Genomic DNA, 13,539 nt, shown 5'->3' with positions numbered 1-13,539 from the left:
AGACATATGTTTTCATTCACCTGGGTAAATATATAGAAGTGTATTGTCTGGATCATAGGGTAGAGGTATGCTTAGCCTTCCACGTAACTGCCAAGCCATTTTTCTAAGTGGTTGTAATTTTACATTCCCACAGGTGGTGTCTGAGAATTCCAGTTGCTCTACATCCTCGTCAGCACACGGAATGATCAGCCCTTTCAGCCATTCTAGTGAGAATTTAGCAGCATCACTCCATGGCTTTAATTAGAACTTCTCTACTGACTAATGAGCATATTTTATGTCCATAGCTCTTCTTTTAAACTGGGCATCAGATTGTGCCACAACAGTCTATATCTTTCAGCCTCCCTTGCAGCTAACTATAATCATATGATTAATATTAATTTTCTAAACTTCACTCATGCTTACTTAAAAGAAAATTGCTTGCCCTCATTCCACACTTCATATCACCTGCTTTTGCTGAAGTAATACTGCATAAAACCACCCCAAAATTCAGTGGTAAACAAGTGTGAGTATTTATTTCTGACACATCCGCAGGTCTCAAAGCAGCTGCTTCATTTCCAATCCTAGGTTAAGTTCAGGTCTGCCCCACATGTCTTGTTCCCACACCGAGGCTCCCGAGAGAGCAGTCACCTTGGGCAGGTTTTTCTTATGGCTGAGGTCAGAAGCTCCCAGAGGATCAGATGGAAACTTATGATGCCTCTTAAGGCCTAGACTTGGAACTGGGGCAGGGGAGTTTATTCTTACTGTTTTTGATAGACCAAAAAAGAAGCGAAAATTTGCTGGACCATGAAATGTCCCAGTGTACTTGTCCCCCTCCCACAAGCTGGAACACAGATGTGTCTGTGACCCACACTGACCATGAAGCTGAGATTATTATTCTAGGGATGACGGAGGGCACCTGGATCCCCAAGAGTCCTAGAGAAGCCAAACTGTGGCCCACCAGTTCCCCTCTCACCTGAGGATGGTGAGGCCAAGATGCAATAACCTCCATCTTCTTTAAGACATCGCATTTTTAACCCTCTTTGTTTAGCAACCTGGACTTCACTCTCATGTATGATCCAGGTTTTCCTTTTCTGGCACAGGGAAAACTTGTTTTTGTTTTACTTTGCTTTAATCTCTTCTCAGGTGGAAAAAAATTACCCAGCCAGCATTCTTTCATGTCTGCCAGCCAGAAGAGGGAAGGTCCTGGGGTCAAAATGCAAAAGTTAATGCTTCACGCTACCATCCAGCCACATGACCTGCCCCGCTGGGTGTCTCCAAGAATTCTGGGAGCCGACTTGCCACGTTCAGAACACCCCCTTCCCTGCTCTCCTGCTGTCCAGCGCATTCACCCTTCTCCCACATGGAGCTCCCGGCTCTGCTGTCCCCAGTCCTGCCTTCCCCAGGCCTGGGGCTCGCCCTGCAGAGCAGGGTCCCAGCGCCAGCCCGCTCTCCTTGTCTCTGACTGGCAGCACCTCCATCCAACCCTGCTCCACTCGACAAACACAAAATAGCAGGCTCTGGCATCTCCTGAAGTTCTGCTCTCATTAGCACACTGGGAGGTAAGTGCAGGCAACCAGGGAGAATTTACCCTGCAGCAACAGGCTTCTCTGCAGAAGCCAAACACACCCCAGCAGGTAGTGAGTGCAAAGGCTGGGCCTTCAAATACTTCTGGAATCGCTCCTTTCCCTCTCCACAGAGCCAACCCACTCCTCTTCTCTCTCCCCGTGTCCTCCGCAGCCTCAGCCCCGCTTTTGTGCCCCTTTTCAGCTCAGCTTTCAGGCTCTTCTCCTGTGGAGCTTCCGCGGGAAACAGCCCAGCCTCATCCAGGGCTGTTTCTTCCCCAGGCACTCTCTCTGGCCACTGGCAGCTCCACCCCATAGCAGGAAAAACCCCGGATCTCACTGCCTTTTCTCCCCCTTGCCCTCAACACCCTTACCTTCGTCTCTGCCTGGGCAAATTCATTCTCATCTGCCAAGTCCTGATTAAATGATACCTCCTCCAGGAAGCCTGCCCTCAGCCTCCGATTGTAGTGGTGCTTTTTTCCTCCTCTGGCTCCTACTGGTCCACGAGCATCTCTGTTCTAGTTCCAGCCCCTCGGTATCACTGTAAGGTGTTTATCTGTTTCCCTCACTTATCAGTCTGTGCCTGCTTCAAGGGAAAGGTCATGGTCTTTTTTTGTATTCAAGTCTCCAACACCTGGCCTAGTGCCAAATAAATGACAAATATCAAGCCCATGTTTATTGATGCCTGAAGCAATGAATGAGCAAAAACAGACACGTGAAGAAATAAACAGCCAGTTAGATGAGAGTCTGCTTGGAGGCACTTTCCCTTCCTAGCACTTATTTCTGAAAGTACGTCTTATATATTTATTTACTATATCCTCTCCCAGCCACCCTGTGTATGTACTCTGTGAAGACACAGGCTGCGTGCTTCATTCACTGTTGTATCTTCCATACTCAGCTTCAGGCCTGGAACTTAGAAGGTGCACAATAAATATCTATTGGGCAAATGAAAAAAATGAACATGGATTGGAGGATAAGAGGATGTAGGGGTGGGTACCAGGATAAAAGCAGGAAAGGTCCACTTGAGTTTTATAATCTAGAGAAACCTGGCCACTTTTTCTTGAGAGAAAAAAGAGTTTAACTGGTCTCTCGGTTTCATAAAGACAAGGCCCAGGCTTAATCTAAGTGTGCTGTGCTGTGCTTAGCTGCCTCAGCCGCGTCCGACTCTTTGTGACCCCATGGACAGAAGTCCCCGGGGATTCTCCAGGCAAGAATACTGGAGTGGGTTGCCATGCCCTCCTCCAGGGGATCTTCCTGACCCAGGGATCAAACTACATCTCCTGCGTTGCAGGGGGATTCTTTACCACTGAACCGCTGGGGAAGCCCCATCTAAAAGTGTAGATTAAGGAAATTCAGGGTCAGCCTCTTTACAGAATAAGCATTAAGCATCTGCCCTAGGGACAAGGGCCTATATCTGGACTTTTTTGTCTTTTCATGTTAAAAGAATGGCAGTTTTTCCTTTGGTTCTGGTTTGTTATTCCTGATGAGTGAGATGGACAGGTGTCGTAGTCTTGGACCCAGAGAGACAAAAGAGATGAGAGAAGATGCTGAGCTGAGGGGGAGCTGCAACACCCCCCCAGGACCAGGGAGACAGGCGGGGACAGGCCTCCTTGTGATGGGCCATGAGGACACTGATGTGTGCACGCTAAGTCACTTCCGTTGTGTCACTCTTTAGGACCCCCTGGACTGTAGCCCACCAGGCTCCTCTGTCCATTGGATTCTCTGGGCAAGAATACTGGAGTGGGATGCCATTTCCTCCTCCAAGGGATCTTCCTGACCCAGGGATGGAACCTGTGTCTTTGGTATTTCCTGCATTGGCAGGCAAGTTTTTCATTGCTAGCACCGTCTGGGAAGCCTGAGAACACTGATACTGAAGGGTAAATTTTAAGTTTTCTCTCTGTGGGGCACAATTTCCTTAGAATGTTCTCAATACCATCCATTACCTATGACGACTGTATGTCAGGGAGACTTGGAGAGTAAGACAGGTGTTGTGTCCAGGTTCGGAGCAAACTGTTAGGGTGGAGAAGTCAGGACAAGCTGGGGAGGATGAGGGGAGAAGCCCACAGCGGCACCTCACAGAAAGAGGTGACAGCAACAGCCACCCCGAGAAAACACTCCCCACAAAGCTTCAGTGAGATGTAGGTGGGGCTGAGGTTTCCTCCAGTCAGCAGGGTGAGGGCCTCAGGTATCAGACTAGGACGGAAAAGGAAAGAATGTCTGCAAGAGCCTAGAGAACGGGAAGGCACAGCTTATTAAAGGATGGATGGATGGATAGATGGATGGATTGACAGGTAGATGAAAGGGTAGATGAGGGGATAGGTGGAAGAAAAGATGGATAGACTGGAGAATGAGTGGAAAAATAAATGAATAAGTGGCTATTACTACTCCCTCTGCTTGCGGTATGTGGACCCAAACAGAGTGACTGGCCACTTGGATGTCTGAGTTACAAAGGAAACGGGTAATCGTGTTGCCCATCTGGAACTCACTTCACTGCTTAGAGTCCTAAAAAACAAGCCCGTCTCTTCGGCTTCCTGGCCCTCTGCCCTGGCAAGCCCTGTCCCAGGCTGGTGCGTGGATATGCTGCAATCAGCTCAGGGGAGGAAATCTCCTAGTTAAAATATTCAACAGCAGCAGCTAAGAATGCACAGTGATTAGCCAACTGCACCCAGGCCCAGCTCCTCCACTCCACCGCACGGCCTGATTAGTACAGGAGGGGGCTCGGTCAGCAGAGTCTGCAGCCCCAGGAGGGGCCCTGGCACTGCCAGCTCTTCGTGGACCTTCCCTCCAGAGCGGGGCAGACGGACGGAGGGGCTGTTGCTGACCCCCAGGAAGTCAGTCCTGCTCCAGGCCTCCTGCTGCCTCTTTAAGACCAGGACCCTCACAGTCTGCCAGGCTGTTTCCTGGCTGACCACCTACCATTCAATCACTTCCTCATCCAGCACTTTGAAGCTGATCTTCTTACTACTCCCATTGTATAGATGAGGAGACTGAGGCTCAGTGAAGTCAAGTAGGCTACAGAACTAGAATTCAAACCCCAATCTTAAGGTCACATGTAATACTACTATCTCCGTACAGGCATCTGACGGTGAGGGTGCCCAGTCAGGGACCTGCAGAGACCCTATTTGTCCAAAAGGGCTGAGCAGGTAGGACGAGGCTGGTCAGGGAGTCCCTCCTTTGTGGGTTCGTCTCGCTTTCTTCAAAGGAGATGGTTACACAGACCTCCCTTCCTGGACCTAACTACCGCTCACGGATATGCCCTCTGACCCCAAGAACTGGTCTTTCACCTTGCCCTACCACCTAGCCTCACAGCCTTCACACCCAGAGCCAGGGACCCGGTCTCCTGGTTGCCCTAAGCCAGCATCACTGGTCCTGGAGGACCTTCACCCATCTCAAACCCTCTTCCTCGTCAGAGCCTAACGGGGTGCGGCAAAGCCTCTCTCAAGCCAAGAACAAGCGTAGCTTGTCTTGCTCCCACCACTCCCTGCTCCCCTGACTCCTGGTGGGCCCACAGGACCCTCCTCAACCTTCCCAGCTTCCCTCCCTCTCTTGACCTCTCGCCATCACTCCGGTGCCCTAGTCACACCCGCATGCCACACAAGTTCCCCAGTCACTCATTCTGCAGCAGGGCCATCCTCTCCCCTTCTCCTCCCCACCCACTCAGCAAACCCCAATCCTCTTTTAAGACTCGACTTGAATATCATCTTCTTAGCAGAGACTTTTCAGCGCCCCTCCTCCACCTATCCAAAGACTAAATAACCACTCCTTCCTTTGGCTCCTTCTGGGTCTGCCCCTCTCATCAGACACACTGCCCTGCCCATGGCTGTGACAGCACCTTAGACAGATGGCACTAGGAGAGGGAAAGATGAAACAGTGAACCTCTCACTTGGCACCAACTTGGGCCTAGCTCCGTACTTGCAGAACCAATAATCCCAGAGAACTCTCTTGGGGCTAGGCTGGGGAGGGGGCTGATCAAGAGAGGCGTCTGATCTGGCCTCCTATTGTGTCCCATCAAACTATCCCCAGGGCAGTATCAGCTCCACATAGTGTGGAGCCCTGATCACAGTCCAGACATCCCCTCCCACGAAACGAGTCTCCTGTCAACCTCCCCTTTCCTCCACAGTGACACAACCTCTGTATGTTAGTATCTTGACTAAAGACTACTTTTCCTCACACTTTGTTGCAGGGAGGTAAGTCCTGAGACTAAACTCTGGCCAATGAGATGTAAGCAGAGGGTAACAACTTGCTTAAACCTTTTTAAAAGAAGCTGGAATGTACCTTTCCCCTTCTTGAGTCATCGCTTGCTCCATCCTGCTGCCTGGGATGTCTTGAACTTTAGCTTCCATTGCAGATCATTTGAATGAGAACCACACTTTAGGAGTGGAGAAGCAAGAGCTTCAGAGTAGCAAAAATGTTTTATCAGCCATGCATTATGTACCTCCAAGTTTGAAAATGAAAGCAAAATAACAATGTCTCTTCTTTCTTATTTTTTCCAGCTGCTGTTTGCTTAGGTCTCTGTCTTGTGCAGCAGAACCCAGCACAGGGTCCTTTTCCTACCCACTAATCTCCTCTGGTATCACCTCCAGAGTATCAGGCTGTGGTCACGGTCAGATATTCCATCCCCTCCTCTCCCAACAGGCACCTTATTCTTATTCTTAAGATGGTCCTTAATCTCTACAACCACCCCAATAACTTTTGAAGACCACATACCCAAAGAATGTGAGAGGTGTAACCTTTGTCAGTGAAAATCTTGTGCTATAAACAATCAAGTATTAAATGTGGTAACAGTGAATAATTCTTAATCATAAGACTATGGGTTTTTTTCACTTCTTCCCTTCTTGGCATATTCTCATTTTCCTCAGTGAACATTTATTGCTTATAATAATAAAAAGTAGGAACTTCCCTGGGAGTCCAGTGGTTAAGAATCCACCTTCCGGTGCAAGGGACATGGGTTCGATCCCTGATCTGGGAACTGGGATCCCACGTGCTGCGGGGAAACTGACCCCACGTGCCACAGCTACTGAGCCCTTGCACTCTGGAGCCCGCTCACTGCAACTAGAGAAGCCCGTGCACCACACCAAAGAACACACATGCCGTAACTAAGACTCAGTACAACCAAAATGAATAAGTCAATAAGTAGAATAAAAATAATGACAAAAATAAACAATTTAATTTTAAAAATCTGATACAATTCTAATAAAAATAATACATCAATGTCTCTGAGGACAAATCAAAAGTTGGGAGGATAATAGGTATTTCCAGAGTGGGCTTTCCTGTTGGCTCAGCTGGTAAAGAATCTGCCTGCAATGCAGGAGACTTGGGTTCGATCCCTGGGTTGGGAAGATCCCCTGGAGAAGGGAACAGCTACCCACTCCAGTATTCTGGCCTGGAGAATTCCATGAACTGTTCCATGGGGTGGCAAAGAGTCAGACACAACTGAGCAACTTTCACACACTCACAAAGAGGGCAGACAAACAAAGGAAAAAGGGGGAAATCACACATCTTTTCCCAGAATTCTCAGCTAAAGTGTGTTTTATCTCATTGGCCCTGCGAGTCATGTGCCCATCCATGAACCAGTCACTGTGGCCTCCAGAATGCCAGGGGGTGGTGCTCCTACCCTAAAGGTTCTGAAAGTTGAGGTGATGGGATTTCCCAAAGGAAATTCTAAGAGCTTTTTAACAAAAGAAAGGTGCAGGGATGTTGTGGGTCGAACAACAGATGTCCCCCCGCCCAGCTCCCAATGCCCATCCTCTGCCTCGGGCTTGGCCTCTTGGAATCACTTCTTTGTGTAAATGCAGGAACCCACCGCTGAAGCGTGTGCAGCCCATGGAAAAAGTGGCTTCTGTAGGACCACTTATTCCTTTCCCAAACGGACTTTGTTCTTGAAATCCTTTAATGAGGAGCAAGCCGGCAAAACACATCTATCTGGTGTGGACTCAGGGCCAGAGGCATTTGATGATTTATTAATTGACCCACCAAATCTCGTGCCTCCCTGAGGCCCATGCTAACAGGCCATTTCATTTATTACTGGGCAAAGTTTGAGTCCATGAAACAGATTCTTTCAAGTACTCGTTACAGAGGAATTTGCTTTGGCCAGTTCAAGTCAATGAGCACTTATTAAGCACCAATTATATGTCACAGACATTGAGCTGGGAATGCAGAGACAGAGGTCACCCAGATCCTGCTCACAGACCAGTGCATGGGAACTGGCCTGTGACAATGTTTTCAGTGTTTTGCAGACAATACTCTGCTAGTTGCCAGGGACACCATAGGGAATGACTACAGATGGAGTGGCTGGAAACAACTGAAGTGTATTCACTCACAGTTCTGGAAGCCGGAAGAATGAACTCAAGGTGTCAGCAGGGTTCATTCTTTCCGGAACCTCTGTTCTGGGTCTCTTTCCTGGTTTCTGGTGGCAACTGGCCATTCTCGGCCTCTCTTGGCTTGTGGACAGCCTCTGTCTCCATCTTTAGGTTGTCATCCCCTCTGTGTCCGTATCAAATCCCCCTTGAGCTTTTATAAGGATAGTTGTCATTGAGTTTAGGGCCCAATCTAATTCAGGCTGATCTCACCTGGGGGTCCTGAACTTCATCTGCAGAGACCCCTTTTTTTCCGAATAAGGTCACATTTACAGGTTCCAAATGGACGTCACATTTGGGGCCCACCTCTCCACCCACAGTCAACTGTTCAGGATTACAGAGAGGCTTCAGAGAAGAGAGTGGTTTTTGTCTGTAGACGGCGAGGGCAGTAGAGCCCCACAGCGGAGGGCACAGGGGAGCTCTCCAAGAGGAGAACAGGGGTCTCTGTTCTGAAAAGGGAACAAAGGCAGCCAGGGCTTTGCAGGAAGGAGCAGGGGCTGAGACAAAAGAAAGAGAAAGAGTAGTCACCTTCGGGGAACAAGCAGCCAGGGCATGATGGGAGAGTGACAAAGGATGAGGCTGGAGAGGGAGGTGGGGCTGGACCTCGACAGGGCTGAGGAGCCTTGCAAAAGAGTCTGGACTTGACCCTGCAGGAGCCACGGAAGAGGAAACTGGTTTGCTCTGTGTGGGCCAGTTCTCAGCTCTACTCAGAGGCTCTTTTCTGGTGGATTTTATGCATTTCCTTTACAATCATGGCAAATAATAGAATGTGAGCTACTTGAGGGTAAGAGTCATGTTTGATTTACCTCTGAATCTAGCACAATGCCCATGTGTGACAGTGTGTGCCCAGAAAACACACCCTGCTTAACGAATAAGCCGAAAGAAGTGAAAAGGTGGCTGCGGAGGACGGATGGCCTCCAGCCCTCACCCATCAGAGGCAGAACTTGTGTTTATGAGACTCCGTCCAAACTGCAGTTCTGCCGCTTAGGAGCCCTGTGACCTCAGGCAACCCCTTCACTTTCTGGTTCTCAGCTTGCTCCTATGAACGATGGAAATAATCATCACTGCCATAAACACCACAGGTTAGTGTCTGGACCTCAGGCGTGTGTGGCCTGCCCCGTGCAGCCTCCAATAAACAGGAGTTGTATCTGAAGAGGCTGAGGTACTGAAGGGGTGGGGGCCCGGAGCCGGGCTGGCCGTGGGAGCGGCTTCAGCAGCTCAGAAGGCTCGGTGGCCGGCCAGTGACGCATCTGGCTTGAGGGCAGGCCCTGGCTGCGGCGGTGTCAGAGACGATGCTTCCGTGACAAGTCGTGGGCTGCCTCTGCAGCTGCTCACACACCTTGTGCGGTTGTCCATCTGATGGAACCAGGAGTTTCTCAGTCCCAAAGCCTGAGGGTGGGCTCCAGATTGGCCAAGGTGCAACCCCACCCAATTCAAACGACTGAGAGGGCTTCCGCCCTGACCCAGGTCCACCCGGCCTGTCGCCCAACTCCTGGGCTCCACAGACTGCCTGGGAGGCCCAGGGATAGAGCTTCCAAGATGTCTTGTGCTCCAGAGTCCTCTTTGAGGGCCCGGTCCTGGCTCTGCTCCTGCTGTCTCTCTGTCAACTAGGGATCTCCACAGTGGCCTGCTTGGCCACAGCCTCCTCCCACCTCCTGTGACCTTTGAGAACCAGGTAAACATCATCCTCTTCCCTGGCATCAGCTCACCGATGCAGAGCCACAGCTCCTAGGGAAGCTGGGACCATCAAAATGTTCCCCTTGAGGATCTGGATTTGGAACCCTGAGACTGTTGGCTACAGGATCAGTCTTAACAGGCTTCAGCATCTGTTGGCACTTGGAGCTCATACCAGAGACATATACAAATCCCCAGATGTGGGAATACATGCTCCTGCAGAGAGAACAGGGCACAAGCAGGAGGTGAAAGTGAGAGGAAGCGACTTCCGAGGGGCTATCAGGTCCTGCAAGCCCAGCTGTCCCTCCTGGTACCGGAAGTAGCGCGAGTGAGTTTCAGTTTCCTACAACTTGGAAATATCTGCCACAAATATGCTTGCCCTCCCAGCTGAACGCGACTCTGCCTAAAAGGACCAACTTAAGTTGTTCATTTGCAATGCCAGTGCCTGGCGCTGCTCACTTCATGCCGATGCAGGAGGATTACAGACAACACGTACTGTGCCTCCAAGGTGCCTGGCCAGTGTTGAGTCTTTAAACCTTTGCAGCAGTGCTTTGAAGAGGTACTATTTTAGGTCCAGTTTTCAGATGAGGGACCCAAGGGACACACAGAGGTGTTAAGCAGTAATGCCAAGGGGACCTAGCGTTATGTAATGGAGTTGGCCTCTGGTTGCAGAGTCCACACTCATAGCCACAGGCCAAGCTGACTGTCTGGGACCAAGACGTCAGTAAGACTGGTTCCTGCCCCAGAGCCCAGTGGTGAGCTGGCAGAGCAGGAGATACTTTGTAACCACTGAGATAAGCAGAAAAGAGAGAGATATTGCAAGTGCTGTGGGTCACAGGAGAGGCAGCCTCAAACAACCCAGGAAAGCCGGAGCTTTTCAGTGAAGGGTGACCATCGGGCTGGATGTTGAAGGATGTATAGGAGGCATCAGGGCAGAAACAAAGGAGAGACCACCCCAGACAAAGGGAACAGATGATGCACAGGCAAGAAGACAGGCAAGCCTGGTGTGCCTTTTCTAGCCCATGCTGACCCCATTTTCCTCTGAGTCCTGTTGCACTCACTGGGATGCTCACAGGCTGATTAAATGCCGTGGACAGGCGTTGTGCAAGTCTCCTCTGTATCCACAGAGGCACATGTACGTGGCTGGCCTCTGCCTCTTTAAACCAAGTGTCCCACTCCAGGACTGGAAAGCTGATCCCCAGGAGGAACAACAGAATTGCCTCAAAGCCTTTCTGCCTCCCAGTTCCAGAGATACCAACTCCTCATAGCATGTCCTGCCTTCAGCCTTTCCCTCTCCTTCAGGCCTGCCATCTGGTCCTTCCCTCAGTGCTCATCTCACCCATGAAGAGCCTCAGTCCACTCAGGTAAGACCCTTGTCTGAACCACCCAGCATCCAGGAGCCTGCCCTGTCCCCAGGGCTGCTAATGCCCTGGCCCACCAGCCCTGTTTCCACTGAAAGGGCTCAGTGAGAATGCCGAATTTGTGTGCTGCCTCTCTGCTTGCAGTAAAGCCCCAATAAACTCTGAAAAGCTCTCCCCTTGGATCCTGCACTAATTACAACAAACAGAATTCTTTAATGTATTTCTGGCCTCCCTAGAAAGTAAGGGAAATTCCCATGGCCAGACATGGACAAAAAAGAGAGCAAGATCAGCAAACTGAAACTCACGTGTAAAAGGCAGAATTCGCTGGAGTGCAAACAGCAATACTATGGAGAGGAGACTAGCCCTGTGCAGAAGGCAGGGTCAGAAATCTGACCAAGACTTCAACTTCAATCAGGGTAACTCTGAAGGGGACTGAAGTAGATCCAGATCTCTAGAGCTCCTTGCTTCTCATCAGAATTATATATCATTCTCTGAAAAAATAACCTACCAATCAAGGTCTGACGGGATTATCAGATTAGTTCAATGAAAAATGAGCTCACAATAGAAACTATCAAACATATATGAAATGGGTGAGAACCAGCCAAATGATTTTGACCTTCAAATGCTTTAGATGTTGGAATCGTAATACCTAAGATATGATAACCCTGTATTAAATCACCCTATATTAAAGAGCTAGAATAAAGAGCTAAAAATGTTCATGGGGCAGAAAATTATCAAAACTAATCAGGCAAATATGAAAATGAGTAACATAGAACTTTGAGAAGTGAAAAAAATTTTTGAAATTTAAAATTCAGTGGCTGAGTTAAATAGTGGATTAAGACACAATTGAATAGAGAATTAGTGATCTGGAAGACAGAGCTGATGAGATTTCTGAGAATGTAGCTCAGAGAGGGAGATGGATGAAAGGCTAAGTGATATGAAGGATGAAATGAGACGGAGTAATAATAAATGAAAGAGAGCCAATATTCAAAGAAGTAATGGCTGAGAAAATGTCCAGAACTGATGAAAATTTATAAATTTACAGATGCAGAAACATAAAACATAAACATAAATATATCAAACAAGACTAAATAAATAAATTCATGTAATATTGTAGTGAGGGTGCAGAAGAACCAGTGACAAAGAGGAGATCCTAAATCCTGCTTTGCAACAAAGCAAAGCAGATCATCCCCAAAGGAATGATAATTAGATTGACCAGTAATGGAAGCCAGAATACAGTAGAATAAGATCATCAAAGTGCTAAGAGTAAGTAACTATCCAAAAAACAAAAACCAAAGACAAACAAGTGAAAAAAACCACTTTCAAGGTTGAGGGCAAAATACAGTTTATAATCAGTGAACTTCCCTAAAAGAATAACTTCAGAAGAAGGAACACAGTCTCAGAAGAAGTGCAAGAAAGAGTGAAAATTTTGGTGAACATGTAGGTAAACACAAACCAGACATTATCTTTAAGGTAAATATAATAATAATACCTCAATAATAACAATAAAAATATACAAATATGAGGTTTAAAAAGGACAGATCTAAATTATCCAGTGACAGTACCATGTCATTCAGGAGAAGTGTGACTATATTAAAGCATTTGAACATTCTTTTGATGTTTCCTATACTGCTGAGATGGAGAAGGAAATGGCAACCCACTCCAGTATTCTTGCTTGGAGAATCCCCATGGACAGAGGAACTTGGTGGGCTACAGTCCATGGGGTCACAAACGGTTGGACATGACTTAACAACTAAACTACCACCACCATGCTGCTGAGAAGAAATGTTTAGACGTTGCTTAACAATGTTAAGTGTACAAGGTAAAAAGCAAATGCAGTAAGTAAAAGAATATAAATTAAATGTATAACTTGGAAAATGTGGAAGAAAAAAAATTTAAAGTTAAACCAGTAATAACCATTAAAAGCAAGAAGAATAAAGCAAGAGAAAGTAAAGAAAAAAGAAAAAAAAATACCAGGCAAGGAGGAGGTACAGAGTAAGCTGTAAGAAGCAAATACAAATATGTCAGCCAAAACAATAAATATAAAGAGACTTAAGTCACCAGATAAAATATCAGAGCTCACCATACTGGATAGAAAATATAACTATATGCTGTTTCAAAGAAATAAGTCTAAAAGATAAGGACACACACAAAAAAGGTGAAAGTAAAAGGGTGGAAAAAATATACTAGATCAAGTTTAATAAATCTGGAGCAGCTATATTGATGGGGCTTCCCAGGAGGCACTAGTACTGCCTGCCAATGCAGGAGGCATAAGAGATGCAGGTTCGATCCCTGGGTCAAGAAGATCCCCTGGAGAAGGGAATGGGCTACCCACTCCAGTATTCTTGCCTGAGAATCCCATGGGCAGAGCAGCCTGGTGGGCTACAGTCCACGGGGTCGCAAAGAGTCAGACTGAAGCAACTTGGCATGCACGCATATTGGTATAAAAATATACTTTAAAACAAAGAGCCCAGAAGTCATTACCTCTTAACAGGGTTAATCTTCAGGAAGATACACAGGCTATTTACTTACATTCATCTCATAAAATAACTTTAAACTTGCTAGACATATAGAGAGAAAATGAACTTACCTTCATAGTGAGAGTTC

General features: G+C 47.8%; 1 long non-coding RNA gene across 2 annotated transcripts in view; it reads right to left on the bottom strand.

The window, feature by feature from the left end:
- LOC122449609 overlaps nt 1–13,214 on the bottom strand; it is a 32,409-nt gene extending 19,195 nt beyond the window's left edge. For both annotated transcript variants that reach the window (XR_006271981.1, XR_006271982.1), the window contains exons 1-2: nt 1,916–13,214; nt 953–1,182 (exon numbers count right to left, since the gene is read on the bottom strand). This is a non-coding gene — a long non-coding RNA (uncharacterized LOC122449609). The remainder of the gene's footprint in view (nt 1–952; nt 1,183–1,915) is intronic.
- Nucleotides 13,215–13,539: the final 325 nt, after the last annotated feature.

The sequence above is a fragment of the Cervus canadensis genome, chromosome 11, assembly GCF_019320065.1.
Source record: "Cervus canadensis isolate Bull #8, Minnesota chromosome 11, ASM1932006v1, whole genome shotgun sequence".
Classification (NCBI taxonomy): Eukaryota; Metazoa; Chordata; class Mammalia; order Artiodactyla; family Cervidae; genus Cervus; species Cervus canadensis.
Note: the sequence above shows the minus strand (reverse complement) of the source record. Positions and strands in the feature narration are given on the sequence as shown.